Genomic DNA, 19,429 nt, shown 5'->3' on the forward strand with positions numbered 1-19,429 from the left:
CACTGCAACCTTCACTGGTGACTGTAGAATCTTTTCCCTGGTAATGTTCGTATAGGCTTTTTTGCATCTCAGAAAACGGTTACCATTACTTTTTCTGTGAGAGGTTGCGTTTTCAATATCTTTTGCGCTGGTGATAGACCCAGAGATAGTTATCTCTAAAAGAGATAGACCCAGGTATCATCCTTTATGACTATTCTCTCCAAAAAAAGCTTCATCCTTGCGGTGGTCGAATAAGCGTTGACAGATCTCCACACAATTGCACTTATGTGCTTCGGTAATCAATCTTGGCACCCATCTTGCACGGATTTTACGGAAGCGAAGGCTTGTTGTGGATGATTTCGTATGCAGAACTATGATTAATTTGCAGAAAATATACCATCTCATCACTGGTCAGTGATCGGTTTGTCAGAACCATCTTTCAAGTCTGTTGAATCTTCACGTCAGTGGTGAAAGTTGATAAGTATCCTGCTCTCTCTTCGTGCTTTACGCTTTACAGCCATTTCAAAATTTCTCGATACACTTTCGCACAGTAGAGCACTGTCCTTGTATTTAATTTGGACGCCTACAATGAATTTCATCCCTTGACACACCTTCAGACCAGAGAAATCGGATTACTGATTTCTGTTCTTACTTGTCTACACTGTCAGCGGAGCCGTTATATTTAGTCTGTAACACGAAAGGAAAACTGGAACGATCAAGGTCGAACCTCGGTTACGTTAGTGTATCACCTATTAGCATGTGAGCACTGAAGATAGTGCAGCCAACCTAAAGAAAGTGCGGATAATTTTTGTCTTCCCTTACTGTGTGTATGTGTGTGTGGTGAGTGTTATGAATACTCCTCCCTCATATAATGTACACTAAAAGAAATTTTTAAAAAGCCAACATGGTGGGGGTACAAAGTTCGGCGCTTGAAATAAAGCGAAAGAGTCATAGCGTTTCGTACATTAGTCCTTCATCAGAAAAAAGGGAAAACTATAAGAGGAGTGAGAAAAAACTAAAATCGGCCAGAATAATAACGGGCAAGTGGTTAGGAGACAGGTGGAATTGCGGTTCTATGAGGGAGAAGCAGATATGCATGTGCAAGTATGGGAGTGTTTTCGTGTTTAGATATGATGGGAATGGCATATGCGTAGATTAAGTCGAAACACAGTATACGTATGACGTAGTTAATTTATGGTAAATGTATGGCAGTGTGCTTTCATAGCATTGCATTTCATGCACAAAATCATACATTTTCCCACTGAAAATCACTTTAACTCTGTAGCATTTAAACCAACCACATCTGGCTCAGATATTCTACTTGTTTTATGCTCAAAATGATCATATCCACCTTTCCACCGCAACACGACAATGTCATTCTAAAAATATACAATCACTTCAAAATCTTGAAGCTGCGAAATGATGCCTGTTTAATTCAAAACAATGGGAATAAATAAGCATTACATTTAATAGAGGAATTTGAATATATATATATATATATATATATATATATATGTATGTATGTATGTATGTATGTATGTATGTATATATATATAATTGTTAAAGAGGACAACAAACGTTAAGGCAAGGCAAACATCTCAAGTCGTATACATTATTACTGTTGGAAAATAATAATAATGTATATGACTTGAGATGTTTGCCTTGCCTTAATGTTTGATGTCTCCTTTAACAATTATATATCCGCTGCATCGGAAATCTGCAATGGCTCCATAACTACCGTCTCGGCTATAACCTCGGAGCCCTAGTAATCCGTTACACCACTTACCTAGCGTACCTAATCGTTTAGATCACCTGCGAACTAAACCCCCATACTTTATTTATGTGTGTGTGTGTATATATATATATATATATATATATATATGTATATATATATATATATATATATATATATATATATATATATATATATATTTGTTCATATGATGATATCTCCACAATGTGTTGATGAGAAAAGTATGTAATCGCTACCAATATAGCAAGAGATTTCTCCCCAAAGGTCTAAAGTAGACTCCTTAAGGATCGATCTCCTTGGTCATATATCAAATTTAAAAGAGAGTTTTGACGCTGTTATCCATTATTGAAATTTATTCCTATGTCAACATTTCTGTATAAGGCTATATTTATTTATATATATATATATATATATATATATATATATATATATATTTGTGTGTTGTGTAAACACACACACACACAATAAATCAGGATTCAAGTGAATTAGGCCGTTAAATGGTAAGGCCCCGGGTCGAGCCGAAAATTAAAATGAGTACACAACAAAAATAGACGAATACATACGCGAGTACCGAAGTACAAGCTTTTGAATGTTTCTGAATTGACTGCGACGATTGCGGGTGATTTATCTCCCCGCTAGCGATGTAAACAAGAGTGCTTATATGCACCGAAAGTTCGCACGACAGATTCTCTCATGGTAACTGTTGTAGTATACTGTGTTCTAACACAACATCCACTTTTAAGTGAGGCTGTGTGTGTGTGTGTGAGTAAAAAATTCGCTTTGCCGCCACTTGGTTTCAGGTTCAGTCCTACTAACCTTGAGCACGTGTCTTCTACTATAACCCCCAGCTAACGAATATCCTGTGAATAAATTTGATTGACGGAAACTGTGTGAAAGCCCGTCATGTATATACATACATAAATATACATATATACATGCGCATACACATTTCTGTACGTATGTTTGTGTTGTCTCGTCTCTGGTTGACAACCGGTGTTGGTATGTTTACGTCCCCGAAACTTAGCGGTTCGGCAAAGAGACCGATAGAATAAGTACTAATCGAACAATGAATAGGCCCTGGGGTCGATTTGCTCGACTAAAGGCGCTGCTCCAGCATGGCCACAGTCAAATGACTGAAAAAGTAAAAGAGTGAAAGAGTAGTACCTGTATTTCAAAGGGTCGGCCTTGTCACATTCTGTGTCACACTGAATCTTCCTGAGAACTACGTTAAGAGTACATGTGTCTGCGGAGCACTCAGCCATTTGCATGTTAATTTTACGAGCAGGCTGTTCTATTGATCGGATCAACTGGAATGCTCGTCGTCGAAACCGACGGAATGCCAGTTTATTAGTAGAGGGGAGTTAGAGAACGAACCGATACTCACCCATCTGCTACTGACACACATACACACACAATCGCGAGCGCATTGGCAGATGAGCGTAGACACTGGACATATGCGCAGGGGCATATTATTGTAGATAACATGCGTATTTTTGATGTCTAAGCTGTGCTCCAGCTGCCCTTAACGGTGATATTAGAAACGAACTTCAGAACACCGGCTGACATCTGCACAGACGCGCGCATATTTCCTATACACACACATACACACATACACATACGATGCAACACGTGCGCTCACGTATACACATTTTTCGCGATTGTCTGGTATATACACGTGTGTGTGCTTGTGCGAAATTTATTATTATGTGCGGTACGCATATATTTACTTGACTGTAATAGCCACACATGCACACACATACACTCATAAATGCACGCGCACACACACGCACACATGTTACAAGTATGCATGCACGCACAGCTATAAATTTGGTGACATTTTTGCAGATGAATGCACAAACATTCAATTTTAATAAAACTACTCTCATACATATACATATATAGATACCCAAGTAAAAAAAGAATTACTTTTAAACGCAACACATTTGACAAGTTTTCCAGACAAGCGTATGTGAGCGCGCATCAGACACCAATATACACACATCCACACACATATACAAGCACACATTCATATAAGTAGCTGCTCATGTATCGTATCTATATTAAAAGTTTACAAGTTTCGCCTTACTGTAATTGTTTGTGTATATATGTATGCATACATACATATATATATGTGTATGTGTGTGTATGCATGTATTTCGTTTTTGGATTTGGTTTGCAAGATTCTTTGTGAGTTCGTGTGTTAAAGCATATTCTGTTGTGTCTGGGGAGAGTCATTCTCTTTTAGTGCCTTATAATTTAACACACCGGTAAAATTTCCACTCATTTACTTATTTACTTTTTTTTAAAACTTTCGTTGCGTCTTGCAACCTTTTCAATGTTGACTCTCAACAACTATTGTAAAGGTTGCAAAACGCAACGAAAGTTTTAGAAAAATAATAAGTAAACGAGTAGAAATTTTACCGGTGAGTGTGTTAAATTATAAGGCACTAAAAGAGATTGACTCTCCTCAGACACCACAGTATATGCACACACACACACACATATATATATATATATATATACATTTATGTACCCATACACACGCGCGCAATTATATATATATATATATGCATATATGTATATGTGTGTTTGCACATATATAGACACACACACATGCACACAGACGCATGCACATGCTTAGCTACGCAATTCAGTTTTCACATAAACCATGCTTATATATTGTTACATCTACAACGTGGTTTGACACATACGCTCCTAAATTTAGCGCTACATACAGACACACACACACGCAGTTAATGTCTCGTGTTGGCATATACAACACACACAATTACCAAATCTCTCACACATACACACATTAACACATATACACATAATGACAGGGTCTGTCTTGCTCTTTCTTTCCTTTATTACAAACACAGCTATAGTTTCTCTTTCGCATATATATATTATATATATACATATATTACACTTATCTAGCTTAACTGTTTGAGTATCTCTTTTTCTTATACAGATTTTCACATACAGACACACTTATATATCTAAGTGCTTCTTTGCTCAGAAATACCCATTTCTCGATTTCGCATCTCTCAAACTCTAAAGCAACTTGCTTCTCACAAACCACGTTACGTCTGTCTGTCTGTTTCTCTCTCACACACACACACACACATTAACATAAACAGACATTAATAGCCACATACACACTTTTTCTCACAGGATTAAGATACGCTTTCTCTTTACATACTCACATATATTTTTGTCGCTTTCATTTATTCCTCTCGTACATTCTTACTAGACACACACACACACACATACACAAACAATTAACTGCTCAAACATCTTTCTCACGAAATTATATACACGTCTAAGTTCTTTCTTTCTCTCTCACACATACACACTCACAAGTATAGACACACGCGTCTTTCTCACGAAATTAATATATATTATACGTTTAGTTATTTCTTCCTCGCTCTCTCACACACACTCACATATACCTACACATACTTGTCTTTCTCACGAAATTACATACACACATATACACACTCTTTTCGGCTTTGCATACATATAGTCAGTTATGTTCACAAACACAGATATCCCTCCTATTTATACACATACAAGGATACACACACACACTGATATACCTCATATATTTATATACAAATTCATACACGCTCATAGTTTTACCAAGATACGCACATATTCCTCATACTTATACAGACACATACACACACACACAGTCTTGCCGGCATAGCACACACACACATACACATACACACAAACACACACGCAGAAATGTCCACCTCATAGATACGTCCACGTACATACCAACTCACACCCTTCGTACATATCACACATGCATACACACGTTTACACAAAGACAAAACTAAAAGGCTTGGTAGCTGTAGTAGTCGTAGTAGTAGCAATAGTAATAATAGTAGTAGCAGCAGCAGCTGTAGTAGCAGTAGTGGTGGTGGTGGTGGATTAATTTGAGGGTGAGTGCCTCAGCAAGTTTTACTATATAACATCAGCAGCAACAGTAGTAGTAGTAGTTATCGTAAAAACTTTTGGGGGAGATGCACTCAACCCCTTCCCTCCCCACTTGCTTTCTCTCTCTCTCTCTCTCTCGCCCTCCCTCTTTCACTTCTTCCCCTCTCTCTCTCTCTCTCTCTCTCTCCCTGTGAGTTGTTGAGGTCGATGGTAAGTAGGTCAGTGCGAGAAACTTGATCACATGTCAACTAGCCCCCCCCCGACTTATGTACTTGTGGCTGTGTGTGTGTGTATATATGTGTGTGTGTGAGTATGACTGCGTGAACGGCTGAGTCTATGTATGTGTATATGTATGTATCTCTCTCTCTCTTTCTCTCTCTCTCTCTCTATATATATATATGTCTATCTGTGTCTCTTTCTCTCTCTGATCTATGCGCGCGTGTGTGAATCTGTACGTATCTATGTGCGTATGTATATATGTATCTATGTGCTTTTAGTACGTGAATGTGTGTGTATGTGTGTCTATATGTGTTGTCAGTGTATGTGCATCTATATACGGTTGTCTCTATGTGTGTAACTGTCTCTGATCTGTGTATGTCGGTGTGTGCGTGTACGTCTGTGACTACATATATATGCGTAACTTTGCGTATCTCTGCGCCTTTGGTGTGTGTGTGTGTGTGTGTATGTGCCTTTCTCTATTTGTGTGTCTATAGTGTGGGAATCTTGTGTTTGCGTGTATTTGTGTATGTCGACATGTATGTCTATGTATGTATTATGCATGTGTGTGTGTGTGTGTGTGTGCATGTCTTTTGAGTGTCTCTAAGTGTATGAGCATGTCTGTCTCTCAATGTGTATATATATATATATGTATATAATATTTATATCGTCTGCTGTCCTTCACTTCCACTACTACTAATAAATAATAGTAAAAGAACTTTTCACAATATTATTATTATTATGTTTATTTGTTACTTGAAACTTCAAACTCTGTTGTTGTACTGAACATTTTATTTATTTATTTATTCTTTTGCTGGTACTTTCTCCCAGTCATCATTGTTGCTGTTGTTATTGTAGTCGTCTTTGTGTCTGTTTTACTATAATAGCTAGTTTCAAAATGTCTCCAATGTATGCGTGTGTGTGTGTGTGTGTGCGCACACGCGAACGTTTTACTATCACTCTTTCCTGTCTGTGCCGATAAAATTTGCGTATATGTGTATTTTTAACATTGCTATTTCCTAAGCTTCTGAGAAGTTGTATGCGTGTGTGTACATAGTGTGTGTCCGTGTATATACGGTATGTCTGTGTGTGTGTGTGTTTTTTTTTTACTATAAGTGTTTTCTAAGTATATGCGTGCGTGTATTTTGTATGTATGTGTGTGTGTGTGTGTATTACTATAACTTTTCTCAGTGTCTGAGAATGTATGTATGTATGTATGTGTGTGTGTGTGTTTTACTATTACTATTTTCAATGCGTCCAAAAGTTTCTATACGTAATTTCTAGTGTGTCTGAGAATGTATGTATGTGCGTGTTTTATTATTACTATTTTCAATGCGTCTAAAAGTTTCTATACGGTTTCTAGTGAGTGTGTGTGTGTCTGAGAATGTATGTATGTATGTATGTGTGTGTGTGTGTGTGTGTTTTACTATTACTATTTTCAATGCGTCTAAAAGTTTCTATACGCAGTTTCTAGTGAGTGTGTGTGTCTGAGAATGTATGTATGCATGTGTGTGTGTTTTACTATTACTATTTTCAGTGCGTCTAAAAGTTTCTATACGTAGTTCCTAGAGAGTGTGTTTGTATCTTTTTAAAAAATTACTATTATCTGAGTGTCAGAAACTTTGTACATGTGTATTTCTGATAATTATTTTCTATGCATATAAATTTTGCCTGGGTGTGTGTATGTTTTCTAAGCGTTTGTAAATTTGTATGCGTGTGTATAATAGTATTGTATGTTTGTGCGTGTGTGTGTGTGTATTTTTACTATAACTATTTTTAAAAACACCAGTGTGTATGTGTATATAAAATTCCTATGGTGTGTGAGCGTAGAGAGAGTGAGAGAAAGAAAGAGAGAGAGAGTGTGTGTGTGTAACTATTTTTCTATGTATACTGTATGTGTGCGTAGAATATTTTTACTATAAACTGCTTCTACAAAATACTTCTTGTAACACACACACGCTCTTTACAAACACACATATATATACACAGGAAATAGCTTTTGTAAAACGCTATATTTTTATATCATGTGTGTTTGTGTGTACAAGTTTTCTCGTTGCGTATGTTTTCTATATATAACGTATGCGAGTTTTGTACATATGTACATAAAGTGTGTATATATTTACTATAACTACTTTCTGTGCGTCTAAGAGAGTGTGTGTGTGTGATATTTTTTACTATAGCTGCTTTCTGAAGTTCTATTTTATTATATAGCTATTTTATATGTCTCTACCGGCATATATGCATATAAAATGCGTTATGATTTACGATAACTGTGTTACAATAAATATTTTCCGATGTCTAATAATTAAGTATATATAAAATGCGTGTGTATAATACATTTGCCACAACTATTTTCCGTATATAAGGTTCATGTGTTTATAAAGAAAGTAAACATACGTTTTTTTTTTATATATATACATAATATTATCATGTATTTGTTACTTGGAAACTTTTTAAATCCTCGTATATATATGTGTATAAAGTGTGTATATGTATGTACGTATATATGTGTGTTTTACTGTCTATGTATGTGTATCCACTGCGTGACACCTTGGGCAAGTGTCTTTTATAACTTCGGGCTGACCAAAGCCTTGTGAGTGGATTTGGTAGACAGAAACTGAAAGAAGCCCGTCGTGTGTGTGTGTGTGTATATATATATATATATATATATATATACCTACGTGTATGTCTTTGTGTCTCTTTCGCCCCCCCCCCGCTTGACAACCGGTGCTCCTGTGTTTACGTCCTCATAACTTAGCGGTTCGGCAAAAGTAACCGATAGAATAAGTATCAGGCTTATAAGAAAAAGAGATACTGCCGTAGTGGAGTCGATACATTCGACTAAAGATTCAAGGCGGTGCCCCAGCATGGCCACAGTCTAATGGCTGAAACAAGTGAAAGATAAAGTTGTGTGTGTGTGTGTGTGTGTGTGAGTATATGTAAGCGTAACTGTGATTCTAAGGCCTGTGTATGTGTGTTCCTGTGTTTGTAAGTGTAGAGAGTTTGACAGGCAGCGTAAAAAAAAAAGAAAGAAAAAAGACGAGATGAGTTCGTGGCCAATATTATAAGTTTCAGAGAATGAAAAAAGTAAATTTTGACGTTTCGGGTATTTTTCCTTCGCCAGCACGATAATCGTCTTCCTTTTTTCTCCTGTATCCAAAGGACATAGCCTTGCACAAAACGAGTTGAACACATCTATCACAAGGTAATTTGCATAATTTAAGCAAAAATGAGGTGAGAGAAATCACTCAGTGGCCAGTGGTATGCATATGAACAGCATTAGATAAATGCAGGTATATCAAATACCAAACAACTCACATATGCACACACGTGTGTACACACGTATAGGGAGCAGTGCTTCTCGAAGCACATAAAGTTGTAAATAATAGCATATAAATATTGGGTTGAATCACCCTTTCCATTTCCATTTACCACATCCACTCAAGACTTTGGTCGACCCGAGGCTATAGTAAAAAGTATTTGCTCAAGGTGCCACGCGGTGGGACTGAACCCGATACCATGTGGTTGGGAAGCAAGTTTATATAGATAGTTAGATATAGATAGATAAATAGATACATGCGTGCACGCACAGATATACGTTTGAAACGTAAGCCGTAACTTTTAAACAGTTAAGTTTTCACTCTGTGGTTGAAGCGTCAAAGAAGTTGTTTCGCCGTATGTGGGATCGTTCTAAATTCTGCACTTCAGAGTTCTTCGTCAGAGAAAGTATAACCAACTTCTATGGAATCATTATTTATAAACGTACACAAACGAGAAATCAATTTAACCGGTCATTCTAATTTACATAGCAGTGCATACATTGTCAAAACGGATTAATTGATTGATTAAAAATTAATTCACTGTGCACTGTACATTAGTTTCTTTTTCTGTTTTGTTTTTTTAATAATTAGAAATGCAAAATAATACGTTTTCATAAGCAAGCAATTTAAACTTCACCGCGAAAAAGTAAACATTCTTATGACACGCTGTGTACGAATTGCTTTAAAGGCGTGATATGTTAATGCTTTCGTTGTCAACAACCATGCATAATACAATCACTCTCACTCACTATCTATCTATTTGTCTATATCTATCTATCTATCTATCTATCTATCTATCTATCTATCTGCTTGTCTATCTATCTATCTATCTATCTATCTATCTATCTATCTATCTATCTATCTATCTATCTTTGTTTTTCTTGATATATATATATATTTCGTTTTTGGATTTGGTTTGCAAGATTCTTTATGTGAGTTCGTGTGTTGAAGCATATTTTGTTGTGTCTGGGGAGAGTCATTTTCTTACTATGCCTTAAAATTTAACACACTCAACGGTAAAATTTCCACTTATTCCTTATTTTTATTTTCCTAAAATTTTCGTTGCGTCTTGCAACCTTTTCAATAGTCTTGACTATTGAAAAGGTTGCAAGACGCAACGAAAATTTCAGGAAAAATAAAAATAGGAATTAAGTGGAAATTTTACCGGTGAGTGTTTTAAATTATAAGGCACAAAAAGAAAATGACTCTCCCCAGACACAACAGTATATATATATATATATATATATATATATATATATATATATATATATATATATATATATATATATATATATATATATATATATATATATATATATATATATATATATATATATATATATATATATATATATAGAGAGAGAGAGAGAGAGCTAAAAATAGAATGGCACACACATACACACCCATTTCATTTATATACTTTGTATCACTATCACTGGTGAAGTCATGCATCGGACAGGAATGGGCACACACACACATAGACACACTCGCAAGGCATGCACACACAAGTATACACACCTACTGACGAGAAAATAGTTGTAGTAAAAATGACAAGCAAATATACAATGATATGTCAAGCTTTAAATGCAAAAGGAAATAACTAAAGCACTGTGTGTGTATGTATGTATGTATGTGCATATTCAAACATACAGTCGGAGAATCACCGCCCTCCGCCGTTTCCTCCTGTTAGCTGAATTAATACGAGTGCGAACACGCTATTTTAAACGTAGCGCATTTGACATTGACATTGCTTTTATTTTTTTTTAAATATGGTATTTATTTATAGTGCCTGCCTTCTCCTCCCCCCCCCTCTCTCTCTCTCTCTCTCTTGCTGTCATTGTGTGTATGTTTATATATACATACATTCATATTCTCCAGTCATTCAGGTCCTTTGTCATCCCCTCTGTGAATTTCAAGATCTTGAGATCAGCCTTCACCACTTCGTTCTATGTCTTCTTAGGTTTTCCGCATTTGCAAACGGTCTACGTGAAGCGACCGGCACTTTTTAATATAGCTGTCCTTGTCCATACCGGTTTCTTTCTTCCATACTCCATCTGATACCTTTTATACCCACTTTTCTTTTTTTTTTTTTTACATATTTACATTGTGTATTCATCAGAGCATGCTAGCTTCACTCCTTTTCTACATTTTGTCTCGCCCTCTGCATTCAAGACTCACGTCTCACTACATATTGGACATACACACGTTTCACCAAAATACTGAAATAATTACATAACTGTATAGGAGCATTATGTAATCGTGCATTTTACCTCATCAATGTCTTGCCATAACCATGCCTGGAAATACAAGCCAGGGCGATAAAGACTCGCAGTAGGTTTACTAGATCAGATCTGACATGGGTTTAACTAAACAAATACAAAAATCTGTTTTCACGTAGCCATAATCAACTCATGTATAAACATCGTTGTTTTTGCTTTATTTTACAGGTGACCAACTGCAGCTATGTGGATCTCGTTCTAACCGGGTGAGTAAATAAATAAATGATTCGCATAGTGAGCAAATGAGAAATATGAAATATAATTAAATGAATAAATGGATTAATGAATTAACGAAAAAGAAAAGATCTGGTGACATATAAAAGTGGTGTATCTACTATTTGTTTCAGCCGTTAAACTGTGGTCATGCTGGGGCGCCGCCTTGAGGGGTTTCAGTCAAGCAAATCGACTTCAGGGCTATATTTTTTCGTTAAGTGTAGTACCTATTCTATTCATCTCTTTTGCCGAATCGATAAGTTACGAGAACGTAAACAAACCGGCATCAGTTGTCGAGCGAGAGGGGGACAAACACAAGAGCTCTCTCTCTCCCTCCCTCCCTCCGTTCCCTCCTCTCTCTCCCCTCCTCTCTCTCTCCCCTCCGCTCTCTTTCCCTCACACACACAAACGACGGGCTTCCATACATTTTCTGCTTACGAGGTTCACCCACAAGTCATTGGTCAGTCCAGAATTATAATAGTACTTACCCAAGATATCGCGCTGTAGCACTAGACTCGAAACCTCGTCGCTGCAAAGCTGTCTTCTTTACCCCACAGCTATGCAGGGAATCAAACCCGGGCCGCCTGGGTGAAAGCCAAGAATCCTCATAACACATGGAGAGGTATAAATAAGTTACGTTTATCAATTTGTTTTGCAAGATTCTTGATGTGAAATCGTGTGTTGAAACAGATATTGTATTTCGGGGCGGTCATTTTTTTTTTTTTTTTGCCAAATAAACACACGTACTGTATATTCGTTCTTCACTAGTTATTAGTTTTATTTTAACTCATGTCCGTTGTCCGGAAATCTTTCGTCACACATCTGTGACCTCTTCAGCGACACTTTTCGTTTTCGTATGTGTTCTTGCTCCACTTACTCCATTGAATGGAAACTGGAGTAAGTGGAGCAAGAACACACGAAAACGAAAAGTGTCGTTAAAAAGGTCACAGATGTGTGACGAAAGATTTCCGGACAATGGACAGGCGTTAAAATAAGAACATTAATAAACGAGTGAATAACAAATATATAGTGCGTGTGTTTATTTGGCAAAAAAAAAAAAAGAAAAAGAAAAATGACCGTCCCGAAATACAACTATAAATATGTTATTGTAATACTTGGCGATGGTTATCTTTTGCCCACGTACTGTATATTTGATGTGCTAGACTGGAATAGGCAGGACAAATGGTGACACATGAGACGGAGAGTCGTTGAAGAGGTCACAGAATGTATGACGAAAGAAGTTTGACAAATAAACTAAAAATAAAGCTGAAGTGAAGATCAAATAAACAGTCCGTGTGTTTAATTATCAAAAGATGACCGTCCCCAAATATAATATCTTTTTCAACACACGTTTTCACATCAAGAATCTTGCAAAACAAATACATAAACGTATAAATAAGTTGAAAAATATGAAATAGTGTCCGCAGGCATGGCTGTGTGGTAAGAAGTTTGCTTACCAACCACATGATTTGGGGTTCAGTCCCACTACGCGGTACCTTCGGCAAATGTCTTCTACTATAGCCACAGGCCGATCAAAGCCTTGTGAGAGAATTTGGTAGACAGAAACCGAAAGAAGCCTGTATATATATATATATATATATATATATATATATATATAATGTCTTTGTGTTTGAGTCTGTCCCCTCCCCATTCCTTGATAACCTGTGTTGTTTTGCTTACGTTCCCGTGAATTAATAATCAGATCGACAAATGAGATTACCAGAATAAATGCTAGATTTAAGAAAAGGAAAAAAAAACCAAAGTACAGGGTTAGATTTGTTCGACTAAAACCCTTCATGGCGGTGCTCCAGCATGGCCGCAGTCCAATGATGGGAATGAGTAAAAAAGATAATGTTTAAAATATGTTGGTATGATGTGAAGACGATCGAGTCTTGCCGTTGTGAGTCGGGAGTTTCTTAGAAGGAATGAAATATGTGCTGGAACATACGAATGAAGCTGATAATCATTTTTCGCGGATTTGTTGTTGTTCTGTTCTTAATTTCCTCCGATGCTGAGATGATGTCTAGTTTCTCAGGGGATTTTTTTCCTTCTTTCTTGTTATATTAAGAAAGGGTAAGCAAATAAAAAGCTGACCTTGGAATCTCAAATTTTGAGATCTTCAGCAATGAATAGAGGTGAGAAAATTTCCAAAACTACGATAGTCACTGGAGCGAAAATATTCAAATAATAATAATAATGATGATGATGATGATAATCTGTTGCCATCAACATCACCACCATTATCATCGCCGTTATCATGATGATGATGAAGATCCTATTCATCATCGACCACCGACCAGATGAATGGTGTTGAACACGCTGAGAAGATGCTAAGATTTTGAACACATGCATTCATATGTGTGTGTGTGTGTGTGTGTGTGTTATATCTGTGTGTGTGTATGTGTGTGTAATTAATTTTAAGAAAACGGAGAAAAATACAGCAAGAAAAAAACAACAACGCGAGGACGTAACACATGCAAAGTATTAAGACGCTCGGAGAAGGAACAGAGTAGTTGTTTTACGTTTCGAGCATATATGTATATGCATTTTTATATATATGTGTGTGCGCGTGTGCTTGTGTATAATTTAGTGAGTTTGATTTGACTTCATGCAACTTAACTTTCGTAAAACTAACCTAGCTCTTCAAGTGATGGATTCGTTTTACGAGCCCACGAAAATTTAAGTTGCGTGGAACCGAATCAGACTGCTATTAAATAATATGCGTAACTCCTACCAGATGTGCTGAGATGTTTTTAACCGAAAAGCAATGTAGCATTTAATGTTAGTTCAAATCAAGATAAAATGTAACGTAAATATCTATTTATTCATTTAAAATATAATTGCTATCGTCACTTTAAAACCAATTTTATATATATATATATATATATATATATATATATATAAATCAGGTTATATAACATGAAGCCCCTGAGTGTCTCCAGGTGAAACTCGAGCAGTAAGAGGCTGACTCCACCAAAATATCATTAGCATCTACCATTGTATTGAGTACTCTTTTATTTCGACACAAACACACACGCACACGGAAACTGATACATACACAAACATGATTATGATATACACATGCACACACACACACACACACACACACACACACACACACACACACACATAGCCACACTCATACAGAAGTGTGTATTCTCTATGTAATAAGAGCGAGAGTGAATGAGAGATAACTTTTCCTTGACACATAAGGCTAGACACATTTTCGATCAGTTACATAGCAACGCTTCCTCACTAACGGCTGCCATCAGGTGGCTTTTACACCAGACATCGAAAAGGAACGTATTTACGTGACATTTTCCTGTCTTCTTTACTTGAACAGTTGCGCTTCTTTGCTTCCCCGACAGCCCCATACAGCGACTCGCACAGAGAACATATATCTGTTGTTGCTACGCATCTCTTCTTCTCGTCGTCTTCTCCGTTAATATAAGTTGTTGCATCTAAGCTGTTGCTTTACGTGTGTGGATTTCTGTATACGCTTGTGAGTGAGTGTGTCTATCTATCTATCTATCTATCTACCTATCTGTGTGTCTGTCTCTCTCTCTCTCTCTCTCTCTCTCTCTTTTACTCTTTTACTTGTTTCAGTCATTTGACTGCGGCCATGCTGGAGCACCGCCTTTAGTCGAGCATATCGACCCCAGGACTTATTCTTTGTTAGCCGAGTACTTATTTTATCGGTCTATTTTGCCGAACCGCTAAGTTACGGGGACGTAAACACACCAGCATCGGTTGTCAAGCGATGTTGGTGGGACAAACACAGACAAATGAACGCACACACACACACACATATATACATATACATATATACGACGGGCTTCTTTCAGTTTCCGTCTACTAAATCCACTCACAAGGCTTTGGTCGGCCCGAGGCTATAGAAGAAGACACTTGCCCAAGGTGCCACGCAGTGGGACTGAACCCGGAACCATTTGTCTGTCTGTAACTTGTTTCAGCCATTGGACTGCGGCCTTGCTTCGAAGTTGCTTGGTCTAAGTAAATGACCCCAGTCACTAGCAGAGTAGGGGGTGCGGCAGGGGAGGTCCGTCCGGGGCGGCACACACTCTAGCTACGCTAATGACCCCAGTGCTTAATTTTCCCTAAGTCTGATATTTAACCTGTCGACCTGTTTTGCTGAATCACCCAGTTGAGAGGACGTAAACAAACCAAAACTGGTTGTTCCTCTCTCACACACGATGCGCATTCAGTTTTTCGTCTTCCAAATCCACCCCCAAGACTTTGGTCAGCCCCCGACACATAGTAGGAGATACTTACACACACACACACACATACAAACATACATATATGCATGTTTGTGTGTGTGTGTGCATATATATATATATATATATATATATATATATATATATATATATATATATACACACATACAACATATATGTATGTATGTATATATATATATACATGAACACATGACAAACATACATACATATGTGTGTGTGTGTGTGTGTGAAATAGGCGCTATTTAAGCATACAGCTAAACAGGTAGTTAGAAACTCGTGCGCGTTTGTGTGTGTGTGTGTGTGTGTGAGAGAGTGAGAGAGAGGGGGGAGAGAAAGATATTAAATTCGCACGAAGCAGCTTTGAATAAAATATATTCGTGTAAGATCATCATGTTTAACACGTTCGATAGTACTCGGACATGACAAGACCTTTCGCTGCTGAGATAATCCCTTAGAGTTATATAAATACATATTTTCTTTTGGGCTGTGAGTGACGTCATTAAATAGCAGGATGCATACAACTTTTGCATTTCATCCTTTCGGGGTCGATAACACCGTGTGGATGTAATCGACTAGTCTTTTTACTTGTTTTAGTCATTAGACTGTGGCCATGCTGGAGCACCGCCTTGAATAATTTTTAGTCGAAGGAATCGACCCTAGTATTTATTTTTTTGAAACCAGGTTCTTATTCTATCTGTTGCCGAACTGCTAGATTATGAGATGTAAGTACACCAACACCCGTTGTCAAGCGATAGAGGGACACACATAGACACACACACACACACACACACGCACATATATATATATATGATGCGCTTTTTTCAGTTTCTGTCTACCAAATCCGCCCACAAGGCTTTAGTTGGCCTGAGGCTGTATTAGAAGACACTTACCCAATGTGCTACCTAGTGGGACTGAACCTGGAACCATATATTTGCGAAGCAAGCTTCTCATCACACAGCCACGCCTGCAACTATAGTAGAAATAATAATAATAATTATTATTATTATTATTGCATGCTATATTGGTTTCAAATTTTGGCACAAGGCCAGCAACTTGGGGGAAGGGTGAAAGTCAATTTCATCGAACCCAGTGACCGACGGTGCTTATTCTATCGATCCGGAAAGGATGAAGGGCAAAGCCGAGGTGCAAACGATTCGTGCATGCTATATTGAAAACCATGCTGTCTTAACTTTTGGCAACAAGGACAGGATTGCTCTTTTCTTCAGGTTAAACAAGGCGAGTTTTAATTCCAATATTCTTCAGTCTCTTAGAAAGCAGTTTGGATGTTGTGCTAAGTACACCGATTACTATTATTATTACCCACTCCACTGAAATTGTCGGTCTTGTGCCAAAATTTGAAGCCACTATTATTATTATGAGTTTTTCTTCCTCATTCAATTTTGTGCCTGTTTCTTGCCGAGTGTCTTCCCGACTGTTAGGGCAAAGTTATGATTATTGTTATTCAGGTGGCGAGCTGGCAGAATCGTTAGCACGCCAGGCGAAATGCTTAGCGGTATTTCACCTGCCGCTATGTTCTGAGTTCAAATTCCTCCGAGGTCGACTTTTCCTTTCATCCTTTCGGGGTCGATAAATTAAGTACCCGTGAAATACTGGGGTCAGTGTAATCAACTAGTCTCCTCCCCACAAAATTTCAGACCTTGTGCCTTTAGTAGAAAGGATTATTATTATTATTGAGTGAGAAAGCAGTGCATGCCATCAAAGTGATACAGGGGTAGAAATATACGAAGCCCAATATACCCATCATTACCCGTCTGTTGCAGGTGGGGCCCAGTTAGAATTTTCTTCATTATTATTATTATTATTATTGAGTGAGAGAGCAGTGCATGCCATCAAAGTGACACTGGGGTATAATATACGAAGCCCAGTATACCCATCAGGACTACTCGTCTGATAAGTGTACACCAGGCACATGCATCACAACCATATGTGCGCGACATGGTGATCTCATATCAAGATAAACAGCGTATAACTTCGCAGGTGGGGCCCAGTTAGAATTTTCTTCAGGTCGGGTAGCCCATCCCGCTCAAATGGTCCCTGAATAAGGTTTGTTTAAGGATGTTGAGCAAAACACTCATGTTTCCAAAGGTGAATTATTCAAACCCCAAAGAATTCTTCTCAACACATGGCTATGATGCTCCCCCACTACTTCTGCTCATGATCAGAGATGCACATATCATCAGCCACCAAGGGACATGCTCAACTGCTCAAGGAGAAACAACTGAAAAGCAAATCCTTGGTATTAAGCAGAATATTTGCTGTAGCCCATCTTTTTATACCAAAACAAAACAATGTACATGATAACACTTCCAATCAATTAAGATCAGAAGCCATGAGAGCCACTGCCTGGTACTGCATCCGGGCATTTATTATTATTATTATTATTATTATTATTATTAGTAGTAGTAGTAGTAGTAGTATTATTAAGCTAGTGCATGCTAATTAGCAAGAATGTTATTTTGAGGTTTGGTGATCAACAAGTCTCCCGACATCTCAAGAACCTTTCTTGGGATTCTTGCAGAAGATGGTAGTTTTCTGCAGATCGACAATGCCGGTCTCAGTTCCAATATCCTCCAGTTTCTCCGGTGGCAATTTCGATATTATGCCAAGTGGACCAGTTGCCACAGGAATAATTGTCTGTCTTCCACATTCTCTCTCTATCTCACTGGCTAGATCCTGATAACCTCCTCCTCCCCCCGTCATCATCTCCTCTTCCTCCTCCTCCTCCCCCGTCATCATCTCCTCTTCCTCCTCCCCCCGTCATCATCACCTCTTCCTCCCCCTCCCCTTCATCATCTCCTCTTCCTCCTCCTCATATTGTCATCCCCTCTTCTTCCTTCCCCTCATATTGTCATTACCTCCTCTTCTTCCACCTCCTCATCGTCATCACCTCCATCTTTTCCTCCTCTACTCATTATCACCTCTTCTTCCTTCTCCTCCTCCTCATATCGTCCTTGCCTTCTTTTTCTCCTCATATTGTCATCACCTCCTCTTCCTCCTCCTCATTTCGTCATCTCCTCTTCCACCTCTTCATATCGTCTTCATCGCTTCCTCATATCGTCATCAAATATTTCTCCTCCTTCTCATTTCTTCATCACCCTCTTTCTCCTCCTCCTCCCCTTTTCATATCATTATCCCTCCCTTCCTCATCTGCATATCCTCCTCCTTACTCCAAGTTATTTTTAAAAGATTACTTGCGCCTCTTTGTCCCACCTCACAATCTCTCCCTCTCCCTCCTTTCCCACCCCTTTTTCCTCGCCTTCTCCTTCCCCTCTCTCACTCTCTAAAACGGTTGACACCACCCTTCATACTTACCAATGTCTAATTCTCACATATTTTTGGAATATGAGAAGCGAGCTGTAATCGAATACCCAGTATTCAGCAACGCGACTGTGGCTTTTATTTAAACTAATTAACCAACCAATTTATTTATTTAATCGTATCAGTATC

The 19,429-nt window shown here is 37.9% G+C and overlaps 1 protein-coding gene across 2 annotated transcripts in view; it reads left to right on the forward strand.

The window, feature by feature from the left end:
• The window catches only part of LOC106876102 (uncharacterized), a 568,067-nt gene that overhangs the window by 375,354 nt on the left and 173,284 nt on the right, over positions 1 to 19,429 (forward strand). For both annotated transcript variants that reach the window (XM_089338341.1, XM_052975102.2), the window contains one exon: positions 11,661 to 11,698. The gene's annotated coding sequence lies outside the window, so the exon portion shown is untranslated. The remainder of the gene's footprint in view (positions 1 to 11,660; positions 11,699 to 19,429) is intronic.

Source organism: Octopus bimaculoides, chromosome 20 (genome assembly GCF_046866305.1).
Source record: "Octopus bimaculoides isolate indiv1 chromosome 20, ASM4686630v1, whole genome shotgun sequence".
NCBI classification, from domain to species: Eukaryota; Metazoa; Mollusca; class Cephalopoda; order Octopoda; family Octopodidae; genus Octopus; species Octopus bimaculoides.